The sequence below is a fragment of the Neoarius graeffei genome, chromosome 3 (assembly GCF_027579695.1).
Source record: "Neoarius graeffei isolate fNeoGra1 chromosome 3, fNeoGra1.pri, whole genome shotgun sequence".
NCBI lineage: Eukaryota > Metazoa > Chordata > Actinopteri > Siluriformes > Ariidae > Neoarius > Neoarius graeffei.
Genome location: NC_083571.1, coordinates 37,776,148 through 37,800,887, shown reverse-complemented (window position 1 = coordinate 37,800,887; position 24,740 = coordinate 37,776,148).

The window sequence follows — 24,740 nt, the reverse complement described above, 5'->3', positions numbered from 1 at the left end:
TTTGAAGTCAATGAAGTTGACGTAAAGTGGTAGGTCAAACTCCAGTGTACATTCGATGATAACTCTCAGCGAGAAAAGCTGGTCCATACATGACATGGTTTTCCCCAAAGCGTTTTAGCATATCGGGCCTGATCCGCTTGCTCTGCCTGCTGATACGCTTAGTCGCTTTAGTTAAAATCCGATACGCTTACAAATTTCCCTCGATATTTTAGTGTAAGCGGCGTTAGTTTGTCATAATTTTTTGTTTCAACGCATTCAAGTTGTGAAAGAAACGATAAAAAGTAAAATGTTTCGCCACTTCTATCAGCCCTCCTGCATAAACATGGAAGCGCACTTGTATACTGAAGGAGGAAGGGAAAACTGAGCTGAGGCACCATTTTGAATCCTCATTCACGGCTGTAATGCAAATTGCTTCCTCTTCAGTATACAAGTGTACTTCCATGGCAGGGAAAAACAGTACATTTTGCCGCCTATGTAGTCCCATTTTTATACAAATAGGAGTCATTCAGGATTCAGCCATGTTTTTGCTCGACCCAAGTTCTACAGTAGGCTAGGCTAGGCCGTCTGCTTTTAATGGAAGTAGCCTAGCCTAGGACGTTATTTTCACGTTATTTCTTGATAAGGTGTTTTCACGTTATTACATGAAAATATCATGAAATAACGTGATAATTTCGTATCATGAAATTACGTGATGTTATGTTATTACATGATAAATATATTGTAAAAACGTGATAACTTTAACAATATCTTTTCACGTAATTACTTGATTCTAAGCCATTTTTTTTTTGAGTGTGGCAGCAATATGCTTCCGTAGATCATAACTCGAACTCTTGCGATATTTTTTTTATTCGTTTAAAGATTTAAAACACTTTTATTTTATTATGATATGTGGTATAAAGGATTCTGTGCCAAAATATTATTTTGTAAGATGTTTACTTGTGTTAATTTTTTCGAACAAAATAAAAAAAAATTAAGAAAAAAACTTTTTCCTACCTACCGACCTTATTTTAGTATTTCATGTTACCTGAAACACACTATCTTTTTTTTTTTTTTGGCCTAAGTATTTTTGGCAGTGTGATGTCACTGGGATCCATTTAACAAAAGAAGGCTCCGGATTATTCTTTTGTTAAAGGCTCACAGTGACATCACACTGCCAAATACGCTCATCGTTATTTTCCGAAATTATGCTACATTTGACATTTATTAACAAATTCTCTTAATGAATGTGTTTATAAGTACATAATCTTTCTGCAAACTTAAATGTATGAATCAAGTTTTATTTTCCTTTAAATATGTTTTAATCTTAATCTAGTCCATTTAATAAAGTGCCAAAATTTAAACTTTATAATATGCAGTTGCCTTACTTTTTTTTAATTGAACTTTTATTTCATTTTATTATTTTATTTCTACTATTGTTTAATTCTTATTATTTTTCTTCCCCATTTATTTTATGTAATTTTATTTTCTATTGCTTACTGTTTTGCTTTTACTTCTGTAAAGCACATTGAACTGCCACTGTGTATGAAATGTGCTATATAAATAAACTTGCCTTGCCCTGCCTTTTCAGTGTATCTTAGTTATACATATATTATGGTAATTGCGTCAGAAACATTCTAAGTTATTACAGTTACAGTAATACAGCAACTTATTTTAAGGTGGCAGTTCTGAGGTTCAGATCCCTTTGTGATCAACAGGAGGTCATGATGATCGATTCTCTTCATTGGATTGCATAAGATGGAGCAAACCACTGTTCATATTTTCATGCACATTTTTGTTGCAACACTATTTGATCATAGATAATTAAGGGATCCCAGTAGATTTTCAATCTATCATATACCTCAGTAATCTATAACAAAACAGTTTAACTTAATTTTTTTTTCCATGTTGCATTATTTTCATTTTTTCATTTCCATTTCCGGTTGAGAGTACGTCGTGCGCATTCTGGCTGCCACTTTTTACCGGAGCTTTTTTAATTTTTTAATTTTTTTCTATGTGTTTGTGTAGTTTGATGTTTCAGTGTTTTGTCCGCCGATTGTGGTGTAGCTCCGGACCCAGTTTTGGGCGTTAGTTCCCTCCAGGCCTTGGGTCACTGTGGGTGATGCCTGTGCTCCCAGCTATGGACTGCAGTGAGCTCATTGCTCATTTTAACATTGTGGTTGTCCACAGGCGCGGTTTTAAGGGGTGGCAAAAGGTGGCAGTTGCCACTGTAAAAATATGTCTTGCCACCCCAGTTGCCCCCCTATTTTAAAAATAATTATTTATTAAAACACATTTTTGAAATTCAATTATCTATCTACAGAGATACTAAGCCCTCATCTCATCTCTACCTACTGTTATTTATGTTATTTCACACCCCACCCCAACCCCGGAATTTTGAAATGGTTTCACCCAGAGAGAGATGTTCTTCTGTTATGATTCTTCTGAATGCTCAACTTCTGATGAGGCAACATGCTGGAGCAAAGAGGTTGGTCAAATTGTTTTCACCTGATAGAACACAGTCTTGTTCTTTCTATACCTGTAAGTTATGTTTTACTTTCTGTGTATGCTAGGCAACGAAATGAAAGCTAATAGTTTTGTAAAGTGATAGGCTTTAGAAAGTAAACAACTTGTGTGTTGTGTGTTAGTGTAGCAGGTGGAATTACCTCTTACTCCGCAGTTTCCTTGAGATCTGGCTGCATTGGGAGGGGCCAGTCCAATTAATCAATGGCGTGCATCATGAGCCTATTTATGGTAGAGTGATTTTGAACTCTGGAGGCGTCAGGGACGTGAGGCCGGTTTCACGGTCGTTCTTGCGGCGTCGAGCAGGGAGTGGCGTGTTGGCATAAACCGATCTGTGACTGAGTCTGGGTTAGTTTAGGGCATGGGAGATGAGGATATGGAAGAGGACCTTCTGTCCTCGGAAGTACGGAATATTAGTCAGAACCTACGTAGTGGAGTTGTTAGTGGAAGTAGGGGTAGAGGAAATGGAGGTAGCTCTCAATGGACTAGTGTGACGGGTGGTAGTAAGGAGGAGAATAAGAGGAAAGACCGTGATGAGGAGGTAGGAGAAAGAAGTAGGGATGTTAGAAAGAGAGTAGGGCAGGAACCAACATCGGAGTTAAAACTGGTGGTAAAGTTTAAAGAGGGACATGACATCAGGGAGGTTGGCTTGGTTCGCTTAACAGCAGGGTTGAAGAAGGCATGGGGTGATATTGTGATGGCGAGAGTGATGCTAGATGGGAGTTTATTGGTTGCATGTAAAGATGCAAATCAGAGGGATAAAGTTATGAAAGCCCAGGTGATATGTCAAAAGGAAATAGCAGAAGTAAGGAAGGTTGGAGAGCGTGGGTCCAGAGGGGTGATCTCAGGAGTGCCGCTTGGTGAAAACTTGGAGGAAATTAAAAAGAATATTAAAGGAGGAACAGTGGTAACTGTCAAGAGACTGATGGCTAAGCGAAATGGAGAAATAGTTGAAAGTACATCCCTGCTATTGGGGTTTAAAGAGCAACGCCTTCCGGAGCGAGTGATGATCGGTTATATGAGCTTTAGTGTGAGGGAATACATTCCTCCCCCGATTAGGTGCTTTAAATGCCAGCGCTATGGCCATGTAGCTGCTGTTTGTAAAGGGAGTCAGAGATGTGGAAAATGTGGGGGGAGCCATGAATATGGACAGTGTGGTGAGGGGGTAGCGAGGAAATGCTGTAACTGTGGTGGGGATCACACAGCCGCTTATGGGGGTTGCCCAGTGAGGAAAAGGGCCGTGAGTGTACAACAGATCAGAGCTACAAAAAATTTGTCCTACGCTGAAGCTGTGAAGGAGGTTGACAAGGATAAAAGGGAGCATGGAAATATTAACAAGGGACAAAAGCAGAGTGAGGTGATGGTTAGCTCAGAGCGGCTAGTGCTATTCATAGCATATGTGATAAATTGTTCAGAGGGGGTAAAATCTAAGTCTGAGAAAATTAAGATAATATCCAAGGCTGCAGGGAAGTTCCTGAATGTACCTGAGTTGTCCCCTGAAAAGATAAGTTCTGACCTGAGTAGGCTGAGCGAGTCCCCAGAGTCAACATCTTCTCCACCAGTATTAATAAGTCTAGCTTAGTGGTCCTGCAATGGAATGCAAGAAGTCTTATAGCTAATGGGCAGGAATTCAAAGGGTTTGTTCAAGAGCTACGTGATGAACCAGATGTTATCTGTATTCAGGAATCCTGGCTAAAGAGCTCATTAGACTTTGCAATCAAAGGGTATACGTGCATTAGGAGAGACAGGGTGGGGGGTTCTGGTGGTGGTGGTTGCGTCATCTGTGTAAAGAGTGGAATGCAATTTAGAGAACTAAAGAAAGGGGGCGAGCTGGAGGTTTTATGTGTTGAAGTATGGACTAAGGAGGGTAGTGTGCGTATAGTTAACTTCTACAATCCATGTAAACTAATTGAGATGGAACAGTTAGAGGTGATCTGGGAGGGGCTGGGTGAAAAGGTTATATGGTGTGGGGATTTTAATGCACACAGCACACTGTGGGGGGATAAAGATGATGTAAATGGAAGTATTGTGGAAGAGTTTTTAGATGAGAAGGGGCTTGTTTGTTTAAATGATGGTTCATACACACGAATAGATGTGACAAAAGGAACTGGCTCAGCCATCGATCTCACAATAGTGTCTCAACCTTTAGCCGCCAGGTGCAGTTGGCAGGTACTAAACAGCACATTGGGCAGCGATCACTTTCCTGTAGTAGTTCAGCTTGAGATAGAGCTAGTTAGAGAGTTGGTGGTGAGAAAAGGGAAATGGATTCTAGGGGAAGCGGACTGGGAAAGCTACTCAGAGTTAAGTGAGGGCAATCTAATGCATATTGGGACCAATGATAGCATTGAAAGTATGTGCTGGGCTGTCACCAACAGTGTTATAAGGGCAGCTGAGATTGCTATCCCTAAATCTGAGCCAGGTAGTAAAGGAAGAATAGTGCCTTGGTGGTCCAAGGAGTGTAGGAAGGCTATTAAAGAGCGTAATAAAGCATTTAGAGTTTTAAGGAAAAGTTTGAATTTTGAGAATCTGATTAAGTACAAACAGAGTCAAGCGATAGTGAGGTTTACAATTAAAAAAACAAAAAGGGAATATTGGAAAGCATTTTGTGACACTTTGGATAGAACTACCCCATTAGAAAGATTATGGGGAATGATTTAAAAAATGAGAGGCAATAGGAGACACTTTGAGTATCCAGTAATGATGGAAGAAGGCAGAGCTATTATAAGTAGTAAGGGTAAAGCAGAAGCCATTGCTAAGGCACTTGTAAAGGTACATAGCTCAGGAAACCTCACTCCTGCTGAGGCAAGGGGAAGAGAAATGACAATAGGAAAATACAGGCATGTTTTAGAAGAGGAAATGGGCGATGAGAATGTTTTAAATACGCTCTTTGATTTGAGTGAATTTAATAGGGCAATAAAGAAAGTGAGAAGGTCTACCCCTGGAAGAGATGGGATTTGCTATATTATGTTGCAGAAGCTGACAGATAAAGGGAAGGAGGTGGTGCTGGGTTTAATTAATAAGGTATGGGTGGAAGGAGTCATTCCAACTGAATGGAAACAGGCAGTAATAATCCCAATAAGGAAGCCTGGGAAAGATCCAAAGATTCCAACAAACTATAGACCCATAGCGCTGACATCGCAGTTGGGTAACATAATGGAGAGAATGGTGAATGACAGACTGGTCTACTGGTTAGAAACGCAAAATATTCTGCACAGCTACCAGAGTGGATTTAGGCAGGGAAGGGGTACTATGGATCCTATGGTGGCCTTAGAAGATTCAATAAGGAAAGCTCAGGTTAACAAGGAAACAGTGCTGGCAGTGTTTTTTGACGTAGAAAAAGCATATGATATGGTCTGGAGAGAGGGACTTCTAATTAAACTGAGACAGATGGGCATAATGGGTAGAATGTTTCAGTGGGTTAGAGACTTCCTAACAGGTAGAAGAATCATGGTCAAAATTAATGAAGAGCTCAGCAATGAACATACAGTGGAAAATGGCACACCTCAAGGAAGCATCATCAGTCCGATATTGTTCCTGATCATGATTAATGATGTTTTTAAGGAAGTGCAGGGATCAGTCAATGTTGCTTTGTTTGCAGATGATGGTGCTATGTGGAAAAGGGGGAGAAATGTTGATTTCATTGTCCACAAAATGCAGCAGTCAATTGATAAGGTCCAAAACTGGGCTCTTCAGTGGGGATTTAGAATTTCTATAGATAAAACTAAAACTGTGTTTTTTACCAGAAGAAATATTCCTATGGAGTTGAAGTTGAACTTATTTGGATGTGAGTTAGAAAGAGTTGAGTGTTTTAAATACTTGGGCCTATGGTTTGATAAGAGGTTAACCTGGTCTGCGCATATACAGAGCATGCTAGACAAGTGTAAAAAGGTACTAAATGTAATGCGCTGCCTGCGTGGAGTGGATTGGGGAGCCAAAAGGTCAGCTTTGAGGACTATATATATCAGCCTTATAAGATCCGTATTTGACTACGGGTGTGTGGCATACAGATCTGCATCTAAGATGCTGTTGAGGAAACTAGATGTCATCCAGCATAAGGCATTAAGATTATGTTGTGGGGCCATGAAATCTACTCCTGTTAATGCTATACAGGTAGAGATGGGGGAAATGCCACTATATATAAGGAGGGATCAGCTGGCCCTGGTCTATTGGGCTAACCTCAGAGGGCAAAGAAATGATCATATTAGTAGGTCTACGTTAATCCATTGCCAGGAGAGAGATAAACCAGGTAAAAGCTTTGGGTGGGTGGTTCCACAAAAAGTAGAGGCATTGGGCTTGCAGGCGCTTGCTCTGTGCCCAGCTGTTTCACATCCAGTTGTGCCGCCATGGTTGTTAAAGAAGCCAGTAATAGATTTAGTACTTCTGGAGTTGAAGAAGAGCGAAGACTTCAGCAAAGATATGGTCGAGTGCCATATTAGTGCACAGTACAAGGACAAACTTAGGGTCTATACTGATGCATCAAAGTCTGCAGGCGGTAAAGTTGGCATTGCATTTGTAGTTCCAGAGCTCAAAATTTGCAAAACAGAAAGGTTAACCAATGATCTTGCAGTATTCACAGCAGAACTAGTAGCCATCCTCACTGCATTATCCTGGATAGAGGGATATAGTCCTAAGGGTGGAGTGCTTATTGCTTCAGATTCTGCTTCTGCGCTGATGAGTATTCAGAATACTATGTCAGAGTCCAGACAAGACTTAGTGTTGGAAATTGCGCAATTGGTTAGTGGAATTATAAACTCAGGTACAGATGTAACTTTCTTATGGATCCCAGCACATATTGGGATAAGAGGGAATGAGTTGGCAGACATGAACGCCAAAAAAGCATGTGTGACCCCTGAGGTCACCTTAGAAATTGCCTATAGTAAAACTGAGGTAAAGTCACTAAGTCAAAGTCCAGAGAGTTATGGCAGAGTGAGTGGAATGGTGCAGCTACTGGGAGGAAATATTATGCAATTCAAAGGGTGGTAGGTCATGCAAGGCCAACAGCAAGATCCACCAAAGAGGAGGATATTATATCTAGAATGAGGTTTGGGCATTCTGGTCTGAACAGTACTCTATTTCTCTTTAAAAAGCATGAGGATGGAAAGTGTGGTGTATGTGGTTCTATTGAGACTGTGGAGCATGCAATTGAACATTGTGTCAAGTTTGACCAGGAGAGGCAGCACCTCATCCTTGGATTACAGTCAGAAAGTGTGCCTTTTAATGTAAAAGCAATTTTGCAGAGGAACTCAAGCGAGATGTGCTTTAAGCATCTATTTCACTTTATGGAAGTCACTGGATTGATTAGAAAAATATAATAGCTTCTCTCTTTCATTTCTTTCACTCTTTCTTTACCCTTTTTTTCTTTATTATTATAATAATAATATATATTTTTTATTTAATTATTATTTTGTTTATAGTAGAGGTAGTTTACACCCAGACTCACACTCCATTTCGGTAGGTGGCGGTAATGCTTCCAAAAAGTTGTTTGCCAACCGCCAATTAAAAGAAGAAGAAGAAGAAGAAGAACTCTGGAGGCGGGCAGTGGAAGAGGGCGGAGTTTTGTGGCGGCCGGCAGGCTTGGTGTTAATCGCAGTTCTTGGAAAGTTTGTGGTATTATATAACACAGCATCGATTTTTTTGTTTGTTTGTTTATTAGGATTATAGTAGTTTGAGTGGAGGGCGTATTTTGCGGAAGTATCGGCCGACGGCTTGTATAGGTCCGGTAGACGATACACTTGCACAATATTCTCTACCATGGCATGTAGTCAGGAAGAGGAGGATTGCGGGAGCATGGATGATTTAGATGGGGATGGTGGTAGTTGGCAATTAAGGAAAATGCATAAAGCTAAACGACTGAGAGTTAAAGGTTCTGAGGAGAGATGGAATGTTGTTTTGAGGTTTGAAGATGGTGGAGTTAAAAACATGGATCCAATAAAGCTGACAAAAATAATTAATCAGGTTGGAGAGGTTAAATATGCTAGGATTCTAAATGATGGCAATTTATTAATAGGATGTATGTCTGAAGAGCAAGTTGGGAGGGCTGAAAAATTGCAAGCTATTGGAAAAGCAAAGGTAGTGAAGGTGGCTAGAGTTGGTGATCAAGGGAGTAAAGGTGTGATTTATGGGATTCCCTTGTCAGTGGAGATCAAGGAGCTAGTTTGGCATCTAAAAGAAAGGTGTGACGCTGTTCAGAGTGCAAAGCGGTTAACTAGGGGATTTGAGAAAGCAGAAACTGAGTCGATTTTAATTCAGTTTAGTACTAAAGAGATGCCTACAGAGCTTTATTTTGGATACATGAGATACAGTGTGAGAGAATACATCCACAAGCCAATGAGATGCTTCAAGTGTCAAAAATTTGGTCATGTTGCTAAAATGTGTAAAGGGGAGAAAAGATGTGCAAAATGTGGTGGGGCTCATGATTATGGAGAGTGTGTTGAAGGAACTACTCCTAAATGTTGTAATTGTGGAGGACGTCATAGTGCAGCTTATTGGGGGTGTGAAGTAATGAGAAGGGAGACAGAAATTCAGAATGTGAAAATGAAAAGCAAAGTTACCTATGCAGAAGCAGTTAAAAGGGTGGAACAGTCAAGGACTAATGGAAGAAGCATTAGAGGGGAATTAACCACAGATAAAGAATGGTTGAGGAGACAAGAAATTGTTAAAGAGAAGGAGAAAAAGGAATGGGTGGAAAAGAGAGATCTAGTTATCTTTATTGCAGGGGTGATTAATGCAACAGCTGAAGTTAAGTCCAAAACAGAGAGAATTCAAATTATTGCCAAAGCAGCGACTCAACATCTGGGTATGTTGGGTTTAAAATGGGAGGAGATCAGAGATGGCCTTAGTGTGGCATCAGCAGGCCAGGAGGGAAGTAGTGTGGGATGATCATACCGGTTATGTTACTCTTACAATGGAATGCAAGGAGTTTGTTAGCAAATGGCCAAGAGTTTAAACAGTTTATAGACAACAGGAGTGTGGTTCCAGACATAATGTGTATCCAGGAAACATGGTTAAAACCTAGGTTTGATTTTGGTATATCTAACTATATAGCTATTAGGAGGGATAGAGAGGAAGGGAGTGGTGGAGGCTGTATTACCTTTGTAAAACAGGGTATGCCATATAGGGTGTTGGGTATAGGGAAGGAACAAGAGTATGTGGTAGTTGAAATATGGGCAGATAATAAGAAAATAGTAGTAATTAATTACTATAACCCATGCAGGCAAATGCAGTTAAAAGAGCTAGAAGAAATAGAAGGGCAGGATAGAGATAATATTATTTGGTGTGGCGATTTTAATGCTCATAATACATTGTGGGGGGGGAGATAGGATAGATAATAATGGGCAGGTGATTGAGGAGTTAATGGATGAGAAAAATTTAGTTTGTCTGAATGATGGTAAAGGTACTAGGTTTGATATTAGAACTGGGAAAGAGTCAGTACTAGATCTGACAATTTTATCTAGCAGACTGGCATCAAAATGTGAGTGGGAAGTACATGGAGGAAGTACTATGGGAAGTGATCACTACCCAATTATATGTAAGCTAGACATTGATGTAAGGATGAGTACAGACGACAGTCATGGGAGGTGGATTTTTAAAAAGGCAAACTGGGAGAAATTTATGGAAACTAGTGATTTGCACATTAGTTCAGTCCAGTTAACAGATGATATAGAAAGGAATGAAATAGAGGTGCGTCAGAGTATTTATATGGCTTCAGAGACTGCAATACCAAAAAGCTCAGGAAAATTTATAAAAAGAGCAGTTCCATGGTGGAATGCTGAGTGTGAAGAGGTTGTGAGGGATAGGAACAGAGCCTTCAGGAGGTTAAAAAGAACACATAACTTTCAGCACCTAATTCAGTATAAGAAGTCTCAGGCAGTAGTTAAAAGGACGATAAGACAGAGGAAAAGAATATATTGGAGAGAGTATTGTAGTTCAATTGGAAGTAATGTTAGTATTAACGATGTATGGGGAATGATTAAAAAAATGGAGGGTAATAGGAGGGAGTGGAATTATCCTGTTCTTACAGATGGAGTTCAGTTGGCTATATCAAACCTGGAAAAAGCAGAAATGATGGTTAATACTCCGAGTAAGATACATAGTTCTATTAATTTATCTGAAGAAGAAAGAAGGGGAAGGGAACAAACAAGGAGTATTTATGCTGGGGTTATACAAAAGAAAGGAAAATTAGAGGATAAATATAATGTTCCATTTACAATAAGAGAGTTAAGAAATGCCCTGGATGGGTGTAAGAACTCGGCTCCTGGGAAAGATGAAGTGTGCTATATTATGTTAAGACATTTAAGTGATAAGGGAATTGAGGTTGTTTTAAAAATGTTTAATAAAGTTTGGGAGCAAGGAAAGATTCCTGCAGGATGGAAGGAGGCTGTTATTGTTCCAATTAGAAAACCAGGAAAAGATGCTAGTAATCCGGCAAATTATAGGCCTATAGCTTTAACTTCGCACTTAGGTAAATTGATGGAAAGAATGGTTAACTGTAGGTTAATGCACTTTATTGAAGAAAGGGGTTTGATGGTGAGCTGTCAGAGTGGTTTTAGGAAGGGGAGAAGTACTGTTGACTCAATTGTATGTCTTGATGAAATAAGGAAAGCACAAGTGAAAAAAGAAACTGTTGTGGCAGTGTTTTTAGATGTAGAAAAGGCCTATGATATGCTTTGGGTGGAGGGACTTTTAATTAAAATGCATTTATTAGGGATTGGGGGAAACATGTTTAATTGGGTAATGGACTTTTTAACTAATAGAAGCATCCAGGTGAAAATAGGGAAAGATATGTCAAGGAGATGTTTGGTTGAAAATGGAACTCCACAAGGAAGTGTTATTAGTCCATTGTTATTTAATATAATGATTAATGACATTTTTTCTAATGTTCAGCCAGGGATAGGGAGATCTCTATTTGCTGATGATAGTAGCTTGTGGAAAAGGGGAAAAAATGTGAAGTACACCCTGAAGAAGGTTCAGGAAGCTTTAATTTTAGTAGAAGACTGGGGTAAGAGATGGGGTTTTAGATTCTCTATTGAAAAGACTAAAGTAATGTTTTTTACTAGAAAGAAGGTACCTGAAAATATGCAACTACAGCTGTATGGTAGACCATTGGAAAGGGTTAAGAGTTTCAAATTTCTTGGTGTTATTTTTGATGTAAGACTTACCTGGAGAGATCACATTTCAAAAATAATAGACAAAAGTAAAAGAGTCATGAACTTAATGAGATGTCTTGCTGGAACAGAATGGGGAGCAGATGTAGCATCCTTGAAGCAGATTTGTTTATTTAATTAGGTCAAGAATTGACTATGGGTGTATAGTGTATGGGTCTGCAGCCAAATCCGTTTTAGCTGGATTAGATGTAGTTCAAGCTAAGGCGTTGAGAATATGCACTGGAGCTGTACGATCTTCTCCAGTGTGTTCGCTACAATTGGAAACAGGTGAAATGCCACTTGGTTTAAGAAGAAGGCAGCTTCAAGCTAACTATTGGGTCAATTTGATGGGTCAGAGATGTGATCACCCTGTAAAATGTGTAATTGAACGATCATGGGAGAGGGAGGTGGCAAGATTCTCAAGTTTTGGGTGGTCTGGAAAAATCGTAGCACAGGAATTGAACATTCTTAATAAGAGCTTTTGTTCAGTAGTAATGTGGCCTTTAATTCCTGTATGGCAATTGGAGGTTCCAGAGACTGACTTGAAGTTGCTTGAAATTAAGATGGAAAATCCTGAGATAGACTTGGCATTTGAATTTCAGTGTCATGTAAAAGAAAGATATAAGAACCATATATTAATTTTTACTGATGGGTCAAAAGATCAAGAAACAGGAGCTACAGGGTCAGCCTTTTTTGTTCAGAGTTTTAATTTTCAAGCTTTTAAAAGAACCTCAGATTTTTTAAGTGTATTTACTGTGGAGCTCTATGCAATCCTAATGGCAATACAGTGGGTTGAACAGATACAGAGTCAGAAAGTACTGATATGTAGTGACTCTGTGTCAGCTATTAGGTGCATTGGAAAAGGTTCGTCAAAAAGCAGACAGGATCTCATTTATGAGATTTTACTGATAATTAGTGAGGTGAAAAGAAGAGGGATAGAGGTGTCGTTTATATGGGTCCCAGCTCATGTAGGTGTCACATCTAATGAAAAAGTGGATAAATTAGCCAAGAAAGCTTGTCAAAAAGAGTCCATAGATGTAAATATAAAGTTATCAAAATCAGAGAGTAAAAGTATTGTGTGGCAAGAAGCAATTTTAAAATGGCAACAGAGTTGGCAACAAGAATCAAAGGGAAGGCATCTATTCTCAATTTCTAGTAGAGTAACTGACTCAGTTGGTTGTAAAAGAGGGAGTAATCATAAGGAGGAAGTTATTTTTACAAGGTTGAGAATTGGGCATACATTTTTAAATAGCACTTTATTTTTATTGGGAAAACATCAGAATGGTCTGTGTTATTGTCAGGAACCTGAGACTGTTCATCATGTCATACTCTTTTGCAAAAATTATGACAGTCAAAGACAGGAACTGCTCACACAGTTGCGTGGACTTGGTTTGGAAGAGGTGACGTTGAAAAACATTTTAGAAATAGGATCAAGTAGAAAGGGAAGACGATTTTTATTAAAGTTTTTATTGGATACTGGTTTATATAGTAGGATAGTGTAATTGGGCCTTAATTAGGCATCAATCCTGTAGATGGCAGCAATGCAACTATTTGGATGCCGGCTGCCATAAAACTCCGAAGAAGAAGAACAACTCTGGACGCCCCCCCTTGCTGTTTCCTGTCACACCCCTTCCCGTTTACCTGTGGCCGGTAAGCACGCTTGTTTGGAACTCTGTTACTCTGGCTAACTTTCGTTTGGTTTATTTGTGACCGGCTCTGGTTGCTTTTCAGTGTATCCACTGTTTGGCTTTCCCCCGGTCTTGTCCAGCTGTGCATTTTGTGTGCAGGGACTTCCGAATGTTCTCTTGGCATCTGTATTAAGTGCAGATGACCCATGGAATTCTGTGAGCCTCGCTGGGATTAGGCGAGAAGTTTTGGATCGTGTGGTATGTGCCCCTCCCCCTTGAATTCCTACTACTTTGAGTTTATTAAGCGTGGCGTTAATTGAGTATTTATTTTGCGTGTTTTTTAGGTGTTGCCGGTTTTGGTCCGGGTTTGCTGCTGTTCTTGCCAGCGCGTTTCTACTAAGTGCTGTTTTCTCTGATTGATGCAGCTGCCTGCATGAGGAGGGCTGCGAAACCACCACAGCCCTTTAACACTAGTTTTAACTTTTGTAGGGTGTGTGTGTGAGAGAGACTGTTTGTGTGCCTGATCATCATTCATTTATAATCAATGTGCGTGTTTGGAGTGTGGTATGAGGGATACTTTCTTTTCTGTTAAATTGGGTATTTTTGTTTATTTGTTTTAGTCCTGCTCAGGCTTCACCTGCTGGCAGGAGGCTCTGTTTCTATAGCTGTGGATAGCCAGTGGGCTATCTTATTGGGCCTGATTTATGTTAATGCTTTTTTTATTTTTTTATTTATTTTGTTTATTTGGTTTAATGCTCACGAGAGCTTATTTTATGTGAATTTGTGTGTGACTAGTAACCACGTCTGCCAGCCTTTTCTGCCGTGGCAAGCAGCCTTTGGTTGCCAATTGTATGCCAGTACTGGTGGGAGGCTATTGCAAGCTGTGGATCATTAGTGGTCCACGTAGTTCCCCTCCCTTCGTTTACATCGTGTGTGGTTGTGCATTTTAATTGGTTAGTTTGTGATTCTCATCTCATTATCTCTAGCCGCTTTATCCTTCTACAGGGTCGCAGGCAAGCTGGAGCCTATCCCAGCTGACTACGGGCGAAAGGCGGGGTACACCCTGGACAAGTCGCCAGGTCATCGCAGGGCTGACACATAGACACAGACAACCATTCACACTCACATTCACACCTACGGTCAATTTTAGAGTCACCAGTTAACCTAACCTGCATGTCTTTGGACTGTGGGGGAAACCGGAGCACCCGGAGGAAACCCACGCGGACACGGGGAGAACATGCAAACTCCACACAGAAAGGCCCTCGCCGGCCCCGGGGCTCGAACCCAGGACCTTCTTGCTGTGAGGCGACAGCGCTAACCACTACACCACCGTGCCGCCCTAGTTTGTGATTTAGCTGTGTTATTTCTTTGTTTGATTTTTTTTTTCTCTTCATACCTTTTTTCTGTTTATTTACTTTTCAGGTACTGTGTGCCCAAGGCGGGGTGGCAGCTTATTCCTTAGGTGGTGGTGTTTTCCTATTGTCCATGTGTGTGTTCACGTGTGCCTGTGTGGAATTCTCCTTTTATGTTTTAGATTTTATTTGATTTATTTTGATTTGGTTTGTAGTGAGTGTGACACGTGGGCTTGCATGGTGTGCCTCTTTGGATCTCTTCTCCGTCTCCTGGTATCTTGCCCCCTGCTGGTAGGCCTCGGCCCTGTTAATATTGATTTTTCCCTTACCCTTGCCCCACATGCATGTTGGTTAGTCCTTTGGAGTGTGAATGAAAGTGATTGTGAAGTAAAGGAAATAATTATTTTGTAAACATTGTAACAAAATAAAATAGCCTTTTTGTATTTTCATAACTTTGGTCTCTGGTGTCTTTAGTCAAACGAACCTTGCGTGTCAACATAGTGAAGTGTTTTCTGGTTAATATTCCTGGGGTGAAAGTCCCCTGGTGGCGTAGTCAGTAATTGCTCTTTGGCTCTGTTTAAGGTTCAATTTAGTCAACGCGTCGCTTTTCTGCCCAAGGCCACATTAGCATTACTAGCAGGTCAGCCTAGCTCGTGTTTTCGCCTGTGTGCTATTCAGTTTAATGATGTACTTAATTTGTTTCTTTGTTTTATGGAAATCGAGGATGAACACATCTGTATAAGTTTGAAGTCTTCAGTAAAGAGCCACAATCTAAACTGTTCGCTATCTGTCTATTTTTTGATACATCGCTAGGGCAGAATAGTTCCATTCATTGCTTGGTAATATATTTTCAGAAAAGATGGTTTAGATGGTTGAATCTGTTTTCCTTGATGGTACAATAGCTCAATACATATTTGATAAGATGACTTGATTGTGAGTCTTTCTTGAGCGTAAGTAAAAATGATTTCTACGATTTGCATAAACTGCTGCATCGACAACCTATGCCCCCCTCCTGGAACCTATGCCACCCTAAGGAAAAATCTCTGGAGCCGCCACTGGTTGTCCAGCGCTCTGTGCTTTAATGCTTGGCGTGATGTTCCAAGCAATGTTGCTCGGTGGTGTCGCGGCAGCTGTGCAGGCGGTTTGGGACATACCAGTGCTCTGCATGGCGGTGCTTCTGTGCTCGCCTTGTGGATCCATGGCGTGGTGTTCGAGTGATGTTGCTGGCGGCATCATGGTGGCTGTGCTGGCGGTGTGGGACTTGCTTTTGTGCACCTTTTGGTGGGACTGTGGCTGCTACACCACTGTAATGACATCCTGACCTCTATTTGGTTGGCTTTTTTTTCTGTCCATCATTGTAAAGCGACCTTGGGTTTTGAGAAAGGTGCTATATAAATTGAACCTATTATTATTATTATTATTATTATTATTATTATTATTATTGCATGTTGAACTTTAAGGTGAAATTTCAAATGTGTATACATTAATACTGTTTAGGTCAGAAATCATTGAAACACTGGTAAAATCTATCCTATAATCATGTATCTAAAACCTCTCAGAGACCCTGAAAATGCACCTGAGAGCACCTGTTTTCAAAAAATGTTCCGGAGGGCATGCCCCCGGACCCCCCTCATTTCGCTTCCGTTGGCGCTCAATTGTCTGTGTATTATCATGCCAGAATTTTTTTTTTTTTTTTTTTTCTGGGGAAAACACTGCATGATCGGTTCTTCCTGAAGCCACACTGGTTTTCACAAAGCACAGCCTCGATACCATCGGACAACCTCAAGATAACAATGGTTTGAAAGCGCTTAGATGCAACGCAACACAGCGAAGCGTAATTCCTTGGTTGTTCTCACAGTAAAAGATGTCACCCTTTTTCCCTAGCTTCATGATGACCCCTTTCAGCCAGTCAGTGGGGACTCGCTCAGAGTTCCAAACTTTCTCAAATATAGGCATGAGTTTTTCCACCATCGCTTCACCACCAAACCGGAGCTCCTCATTACTGATTTGATCTATGCCTCCTGCCTTGTGATTTTTCAATTTTGAAAGAGCTTTTCAAACTTCACCTGCAGTTGGAAGGTACATCAGGAGATTGAGAAAGAGGTCTACCACAAGTGGGTCTACAGGTGGTATATCAACTGGGTTTTCCACTGGTGGATTCAGGAGCTCTTTGAAATGTTCTCTCCATCTGTCTAGCTTCTTTTCCTTGTCTATGATAAAATTGGCATTTCTATCCCAGGCTGCAGAGGTGTTCTTCTGCTTTCTTCCAGACAGGACCTTGATATTATGCCATACTTCCTGTTGGTTGCCTGTATTAGAGGCATGTTGAAGTTTATCAGTGATTCACAAGGCCCATTTTTCATCATCTTTCCTTATACTCTTCTTTACTTTCTTGTTGGCTTGAGAGTACAGAGCGTGGTTTGCATCGGTGTGCTTTGATCTCTTGAGTTGGTTACGCTTTTCTAGGAGTTCAGTGGTTTCAGCAGAGACGCTTATCCCGTGCTTTCTTTGGCCTAACACCTAGCATTTTGTTGGCCACAGAATGGAAGGCATTCTTTGTGTTCCCAGTCATCATCTAGGCAAGTGTTAGGAGAAACATCAACCATGTGGAGCTGGAGGGCTTGTTGAAAGGCTTCTATTTTTTCACCATTTCTAAGTTGGGAGGAGAGGTTTTTCTGTTCCTTCTTTATGCGCTGAGCTTCAAGCGTAATTTGCACTTGACACGATTGTGAGTGGAATTTATGTCTGCTCTGCGAAAGCTCTGTACGACTATCAGGAATTGTCTCCAGCATTTGTTGATGCAAATGTGGTCTATCTGATGCCCCTTTTCCACCAAAGCAGTTCCAGGGCTGGTTCGGGGCCAGTGTTTAGTTTGGAACCGGGTTTTCTATTTCCACTGACAAAGAACTGGCTCTGGGGCCAGAAAAAACAGTTCCAGGCTAGCACCAACTCTCTGCTGGGCCAGAGGAAAGAACTGCTTACGTCAGCCGGGGGGGAGTTGTTAAGACCAACAACAATAACAAGACCATGAAAGATTGCCATTTTTAAGCGACGAGAAGCAGCAGCTGTACAAACGTGAAGTCATTTATTATTGTTGTTGCTGCTGCTTCTTCCATGTTGTTTTTGCTTCAATATTCGTGCCAAGGTTTATGCAAACGTAGCGGCGTAACTGACATACAGCGACGTAATGACGTATACAACAACGTAACTGACGTATACAGCGACGTAATGACGTGTCTTCTCTTAGCACCGCGAGCTATGGAAAAGCAAACTGGTTCTCAGCTGGCTCGCAATTTGAACAAGTTGTGAACCAGCACCAGTACTGGCCCCGAATCAGCCCTGGAACTGATTTGGTGGAAAAGGGGTGAGTGGATGTACTGCCTTTCGGTGAGGTCCAGGATGCTTTGTGGATGTCCTTGTGTTCGAATAAGCTTCCACCAACAACGTATTCATGCAGTCCACAAAAGTCAAGAAGCTGAATCCTATTGTGGTAAATTAGCAGGCCCTTTTTGTTCCAGAAAGTAGGTTAGGGTCAGTTCCTCATCAGGGTGTAGGCTCTCATTGTCGACCTGTAGCACCTGGCCCCAGCAGTGCTTCATTTAGTCATCATCCTTTTGTTCCCTCCTGAAGTTTACTTCTCCTAAAGCCTGTCTGGACAGATCAGAAAGAGGGTTAGCGAGAAAGGAGGGCTCACCTTCGGTTTCAGCATCCACAGCTGCTGACTCCCACTTAGCCAAGAGCATGGTCCCAGAGGTAGCTGGCAGAATGTGCTGAGGCTGCGGCAAATGTTTGGTGCTCCACTTCCTCCTCCTGGGCAGCCATGGTGGCAGGAAACTCTGGCCAGTCCTGGCTTACAAGGAGGGGCACAGGGAGATTAGGGATTAATCCAGCCAGAATGAACTACTCACCTCCTCAGCCACTGATCTGGACCTCCACTGCAGGAACTTCTCTTCCATCCCCATGGATGCAGATAATGGCCAGCTTCCCACAGGTTGGTGAGGCCCTGGTTAAGGCCAAGGGATGAGCCAGGGTGATGGCACTCCCAGAGTCCAGGAGCACAGACACAGGAATGCCATTCAGTCTGAGGATGATGTTGGGACCCTGTGGCTCATGCCTGGTGTGGAGGGCACACCCCACCAACTAAGGCTTGAGAGGTCTGGTGGTATGGTGGCACTCCAACTTGGTGGGCATGGGTTCATCCCTGGGAGAAAGCTGTGGCATGGGTTCCTCCAGTGCCCTTCGCAGTGCTGCAGGTTTGTGTTGGCTGGCATAGCAGGGCTCCACCCAGAATGGGGTTCTTCCCTCCCCAACTCAAGGGTGGCTAGTACACACTCCAGGGTGGCAACCATGTCCTTGAGGTTTCAAGCTGCTTTAATCCCTATGGCTTGACGGTTTTCCCCAGGAGGCCCTTTAGGAAGTGGTTGAGGGTGGCCCACTCCACAATTTCCTTGGGTGGGTCAGCTGATCATTTTGGAGCCACCGCTGAGTGATCTGGAGAAGATGGTGCATCTGCATCCAGGGCTCCTGCCCTGGCCAGTAATGCCAGTGGTGGGGGAGGGCCAGAATTTCCTCCTTGAGCACATTGTAATCCTCCACTTTGAACAGGGGGAGGAAATGGTAGGCCCACTGTGCTTCACCAGTGAGAGATGGGGTGAGGATCTGAGCCCAGGGCTGCCAACCTTCTTATTCAGCCACCTTCTCAAACATTCCTAGAAATGCCTCCACATCATCCTCCACGGTGATCTTCATCAGCAGGCAATGAGCATTGCAGGCAGGGTTGGGAAGGGGGGGCCATGGCTGCTGGTGGGGTCTATCTTAGGCTCAGGAGCTCCTGCGTGGTTGCATGAAGGCTGTGGCCCAGCTCCAGGAACAGTTGTCCCTGCTGCAAGCTGACATCCAGGAGGTGGAGCAATACAGGGTCCATTGCTGGGCCGCCAGAGTCTGTGTCACCTGCTCATATTCTCCACCAGTGTGAGGGATCCCTTGTGACAGTGGCAGACACATGACATGTGTGAGGTGCAAAACAGGTGGGATTTTTATTCTTTCCTTCACTGAGTGAGGTTGTGCAGTGAGCATAGCAGGAGAGCTGTAGTGGATCCAGAGGTGTGAAGCAGGGGATAGTGTCTTGTAGTGAGGGATGCAAGGCTGGAGTCTTGTATGGCTTGCTGGCAGCCTTTCCTCCTTCCCAGTGAGAAGGTCCATTGTCAGAGCTCATATCTGGAATGAGGAAAACACACAGATCATTACTTGAGCATTAGAAGGATGTACTCCCTTGCTGTGTCGTGCAGCCCTTATATCCTCTGAGGTGAGCTCCAGGAGGCTGAATGTACGCGCAGTAATTGGGGCCTGCCAGCCACACTGTATTAAACCGCACCTCCTCTCGTGTGTGTGGTGCTGTGTTCAGCCGATAGTGCTGAACTGCTGCTGCTCACTCTCAGTGCATTGAACGGGGAACTGTCTTCTTCAGTACCACAGCACAGTGAGGAGTGCCTACACTGGAGACGGGTCTTAGCCCACTGCTGTTACTTATATAAAAATGCCATCCATAATTGTTGACACCCCTTTTTAAAGATGACTAAAAAGGATTCGAAAAAAATCTGCCTTTTGGTGAAGTCTCATCTCGTCCTGAAAAAATGAGAAATTCAACCTTTAATTGAAATGAATTTATTCAGAGAAAACCAAATCCCTCATCAAAAATTTTCAACAAAAGCACATGTACCACTATTATTGGCACCCCTGGAAATGATGGTGAACACAATGTAACTGAAGCATATTTCCCATTTAAATTGTACATTTGAGTTGGTTGGAGTGTGGAGGAACTTTCAAGCTGTAATCCATGACATCCTGATTAACTGGGGTACAAATATGAGGTGACACAAAGGACAACTTCCCTTAGTCATCCATCAACATGGGAAAGAGAAAAGAACACACAAACCAAATGAGGGAGAAGTGTGTTGACCTTTTTATAAGTCAGGGAATGGTTATAAAAAATAGCTACTCACCTGAAAATGTCAATTTCTACTGTTAGGACAATATTAAAGTGGACACCAACTGGAACTGTTACAATAATAGTGGCACATGTGTTTTTGTTGAAAATAATCAACAATCTGAGCCATTTTTATGCAACTAGCTCAACCTACAGTTAGTTGTTTCCATGGCAACTAACTTCTATCATGATCTCAGCAGCAAATAATTTGCTTTAACAGTTACAAAGGAAACAGGAACAGGATATCCTCATTCTCTTATGTCTCACACACGCACACAGAGTATAAAAACTCTGTTCATATACATGGTACTGTTGGATCTTATGTAATAAGTTCTGTAAACATGCTTTTATTGGTTTTAAACTATCACTCTGCTAGTTAAATACTTACAGTTGACATTATCATACTAAGCAAGAAGATACAGAGGGCAGGAGGAGATGGCGGGACATTATCCACTGTGGCGTCCCCTAACAGGAACAGCTGAAAAAAAAAAAAGATTATCACACTAAGCTAATATTAAAGCAGCCATCTGACCTGTCTGCTGTCCATCTGTCAGAAACAAAATACTGACACATTGTTCTCATCTTTCTTTTATGAAAGTGTATTGCTGCCACATCAGAAAAAGAAAAACAGATCAGTATCACATAAGGTGAAAAGTTTATTGTGATGATCAGATGTTATTCAGGTTTTAACCAGATATTTTCAAGTAATTGCCCTATACAAACTTGTTATAACAAAAGTTTCTTGTCACAATAATGTAGAAATATATTGTTATAACAGGAAAAAATATCTTGTCACGATAAATTTTTCAACTTAGAACATGATACTGATCCATTTTTCTAATTCTGCCATAGTAACAAAACATTGCCATTCTCTGCAAACTCCATGCCTTTTAAGGAAAAGAGACGGAGCTGATCTGTGCCATTCAGGGGGTGGAGCTAATGTCATCTCTGAGATTTTGCATGATTATTACAGGCCCAGAAACACTTTGAAACACTAAAATGTAGGCATATCACAGTATCTCTCGTGCAACAATAAATCATGATGCGCATTTATGATTATTTGAATCGATGAAATAAAAAATGAATGGTGATTATTATCAGACTGTGTAATGTTTTTCCTTCCTGTAATTACATTGTTTAAACAGCAGAGGGTGCAATAATGTACAAGCGCAGGAATACACATTTCACCATAGGTGGAAGGAACAAAGCTCTAATGCCACGAAAACACTAAAAAGAGATGTAAAATGTGAAAGAACCACTGTGTAATTGACTATCCAAATAGATTTAACAGAAAATCAGAGGTCTCTTTTTACAGACTGATGCAAGATAAAGAAAAGCAAATGGAGGCAGAACAAATGTTCGTTAATGCACTAATATTTTGGCTCCAGCTTTTTTTTTTCTCCCCATTTTCCTCATCCTTCCTGAGTTGCATCTTCTCATTTCTTTGTTCCCTTCTTCCCAAAAGATTCCCCATCTTTTCACTTCTGTGTTTCCTGACTTCCCTTTTCCAGCTTTCGCAGATCTCTCCCTGGCATGTTCCCTTGTTTCCAGTTCATCACGCAGCTATCAGAAGGGACAGTAGAGAGGGTCCATTGCCACTGCCCAGCGTCACTGGATCGAGTGATCAAGTTGGTGGAGGACCATCCTGCAGTGGTTCCAGCAGCAGGCAGACATCCAATCTCTTCTCCCCCCTCTCTCTCTCTCTCTCTCTCTCTCTCTCTTTCACACACACGTACACACACTACCCCCTCTTCCCATCCCTGCCCCGTCCCTGGACGACAGAAGCAAGAACCAACACCCACCCACCCCCACCCCGCCCCGCAGCCTTCTTGCTGAGTCCGTGGTGTCCCCTTCTGTTCTTCCCCTTATGTGTCTGTGTCTTCTCCCCCTCAGGTGAGTGATCCCTGAATCGCCGGTGCAGAAGTGAAGCCTGGGCCGGTATACTGGCACTGCAGGGAGCCTGGGCACTTCCAGGACCAATGCCATGTCATGTTTAGAACTGCGATGTGGTGCCTTTTTTTTTTTTTTAACTCAATCCAGCTAATGATCAACTCGAGTAAGTGTAAATATTTCATCTATTTATTATGAGCAGATTGGTTGATATGCGTGCACTGAAGTGCATACACAGGAAAAATGACTGAGCAATTTTTCCAGAGTTAAAAGTATTTTCCTCAAAAATAGTTAATTTTGCTCTATTTTGAGCTTAGAGAGTAAAATTTGGAGTTGGAACAAAATTAGAGTAATTGTGTAACAATTATGGCATTCATGGTGGACAGCAAACTAAGAATTTCATTGTGCAAGAGGACATGTTCCTTACTGTGCATACCGGTATGACAGAGGTGGACAAAGTACTCAACTTCATTACTTAAGTCAAAGTACAGATCCCACTGGTCAAATGTTACTCCAATACAAGTGAAAGTTGTACAGTCAAATTTTTACTTAAGTTAAAGTACTGAAGTACTTGCGTTTAAAAATACTTAAGTATTAAAGTACATTTTCTGTCAACACATTGTTGTATTTTTGCCACAGCACTTGCAAAACCTAATGCCTCTGAAGCAACTGACCGGATTTACTAACTTGTAGCACCTGTAAAATAAACACTTGGTAGAATGTTGCAAAATGAAACACAACTGAACTGAAAAAGATCCATTGTCATTTTCTTTTTTTTTTTTTAATTGTAACACTTCCCCACCCCCACACAGCAGCATGTTAGTGTTCTGACCCAGCTCCGGCAGTGTGTGCACACATGCATGTGTATGTTAAACAGGAAGACAGTGGAATAGCTGTAAATGCAGCTTGCTCAGAAAATAAAAATGACAATCCAACCTGCTTAAAACCCAGGCCCACACTTCGAGCTTAATAACTGCCCAACAGCAACACTGCTTTAAGCAAGACAAAAAAAAGTGCGAGACCATCATCTGACATCAAAACAAAAAATTCTAGTAATTTGTTGTGACTGACTAGTACAATACTGTCCATCTCACAGGTCTCACATGCATGTGTGTGCAAGTGTATGTATTCATGCACATATGAATCTGCCTGTGGAATCATGGCAGTTTAACGTTAAGTTAGCTAGTCAGTGAATCCCCAGATAGCAGAGGGACGTTGAAACGGCGCCGATTCTTGGTCAGAATGGTCGGTTTCCGTCATAAGTCAGAAAATCAATGCTGAAACGGCCCCGTGAAACGTCGATTTCTCCGCCGTCGGAGAAGGTCGATTTATCACTGTTGAATCACCGTGGGTAAAGGTTGATCTGTCGACCGTCAGAGAAGGTCGAATATACGATGTTGAACCATCGTCACTTTTGCCGGCCAGTTTTCAACATTGGTAGGATGAGCAACTAATTGTTCAGAATATAAATTCTGGCCCGTAGCCAGGGGGGATCGAAGGGTTCGATTCCCCCCCCCCCCCCCCCCCCCCCCCCCCCCGGACACACACGCCCCTCAAGATTACTCAAGATTTATTCATTTGTTCATGTCCGATGAATATACATTGATTCACATTTAAATTTACAATATCAAATCCAGACTAATCAAAAAAGAAAAGTAGACCAAGTGAGGACGAGTTAGAAAAACGGGTTCATTTCTCCTATGTTTATGTTTACACGTTTTGTTCAGACTGCTTTACACCCCAATCCAGTGGGTGGCGGTAATGCCCCCATTAGACCCCTTTCACTGACGTCACCCGAAACCGGAAGTAAACAAACCCTGCGCCATATTGGAAGACCAACAAACTCGTGATTAGGGGGAAATAACGGCAGCGTGCGGTATGTGAACCCACGAGGCACTTGGTTCATCAAAAACCTACAATGGTAAACTTTTGTGCTGTGTTAGGGTTCCAACAAAGCTGATGGGAAAGGTGAAAAGAAGTCTTTCTACAGAATACCAGCTGTGATTGAGACACAAGGGGAGCAAACCAAGGAGCTTTCTGCCAGGAGACAGAGAGAGGATTTAGCTGCTTTATGCAGAGTGGATCTGAATACTTCAAGTCTATTTTGTTACTGGTAAGTCACTAGGCTAGAGTGTTGTAGAACATTTTTTTAAATGTCTAAATTAGAAGATTTGAAGTGTGCTCGTGTATTTGGGGGGTACGGGAGTAGGGGGCCAGATGAAGTCCACCTTTGGGGAAAAAA